This window comes from Octopus sinensis, linkage group LG24 (genome assembly GCF_006345805.1).
Source record: "Octopus sinensis linkage group LG24, ASM634580v1, whole genome shotgun sequence".
NCBI lineage: Eukaryota > Metazoa > Mollusca > Cephalopoda > Octopoda > Octopodidae > Octopus > Octopus sinensis.
Genome location: NC_043020.1, coordinates 7,297,422 through 7,299,133, shown reverse-complemented (window position 1 = coordinate 7,299,133; position 1,712 = coordinate 7,297,422).

The window sequence follows — 1,712 nt, the reverse complement described above, 5'->3', positions numbered from 1 at the left end:
ACACACACATATATACGACGAGCTACTTTCAGTTTCTGTCTACCAAATCCACTTACAAGGCTATAGTAGAAGACACTTGCCCAAGGTGCCATGCAGTGGGACTGAACCCAGAACCATGTGGTTCATAAGGAAGCTACTTACCACACAGCCACTCCCACCTTTTTTTTTTATTTCATTTTGACTGATGGAAATTTGGCAGGTGCTACTTTTAGCATGTTGAGTGAATGTGTAGTGGCACTCTTGGAGGCTCACTCTTTTATGTAGTGTATGTGTACATTTGTGTGTGTGTGTGTGTGTGCATGTGTATGAGCAGGCATGGCTGTGTGGTAAGAAGCCTGCTTCCCAACCATATGGTTCCAGGTTCAGTCCCACTGCATGAAACCTTGGGCAAGTGTCTTCTACTATAGCCTCGGATGAGTGAATTTGGTAGATGGAAACTGAAAGAAACCTCACCATATGAGTGTGATAGTTGACAGAGCGGCTAACCAGCTTCCGTGCCAGTGGCACATAAAAGGCACCATTCGAGTGTGATCGATACCAGCGTCGCCTTACTGGCACTTGTGCCCCGTGCTAGAAGGGTGCTAAGAGCACCATCTGTGCGTGATTTTTGCCAGAGCGGCTAACTGGCTTCCGTGGTGGTGACATGTAAAATGGCACCATTCGAGCGTGATTATTACCAGCATTGCCTTACTGGAACCTGTGCCAGTGGCATGTGTAAAAAGATTCGAGCGAGGTCGTTGCCAGTGCCGCCTGATTGGCCCCTGAGTCAGTGGCATGTAAAAGCACCCACTACACTCTAGGAGTGGTTGGCATTAGGACGGGCATCCAGCTGTAGAAACTCTGCCAGATCAAGATTGGAGCCTGGTGCAGCCATCTGGTTCGCCAGTCCTCAGTCAAATCGTCCAACCCCTGCTAGCATGGAAAGCGGACGTTAAACGATGATGATTCCAAGTTCAATTCCAGGCAGTGACCTGAATAATAATAATAATAATAATAATAATAATAATAATAATAATAATAATAATAAGAAGAAGAAGAAGAAGAAGAAGAAGAAGAAGAAGAAGACAACAACAACAACAACAACAACAACAACAACAACAACAACAACAACAACAACAACAACAACAACAACAACAACAACAACAACAACAACAACAACAACAACAACAATGCCTTAGGAATGAGAACCCAGGTTCGAAATTTCCCCAAGACACCTGATGAAGGCTGGAGGGCATCTCAGCTGAAACATTGTGTTACAACATAGATGAGGACAAATATCCGTCAAATGTAAATAATGTAAATAATCTAGTGTCCGACCCATACTTATTTTATTGATTCTGAAAGAATGAAAAGCAAAGTCGACCCTGGTGACATTTGAACTCAGAAGAAATGCCGCTGAGCATTTTCTCCAGTACCGGAATGCTTCTTCTACTAGCTCACTGTCTTTTGGACACCAAATAATAAACACTAAAGTGAAGTCGAGAGTGTGTGTGTGTGTGTGTTTTGCTTGTTTCTGAAAGGCTTGTATTTGGGTCCAATCCGTAAATTTTATTTCTGACATGTAATAAAATAACTTTTAACACAAGACATTTTATTTATAACCAGGTTTAGCTGTTTGTCTTTTGTTAAGGAATAAAACAGCAAGTATAATTGCTACTTTTATGATGACACACCATGCAGTTGAAACAAATGCTGCCCTAGATTACTGCATA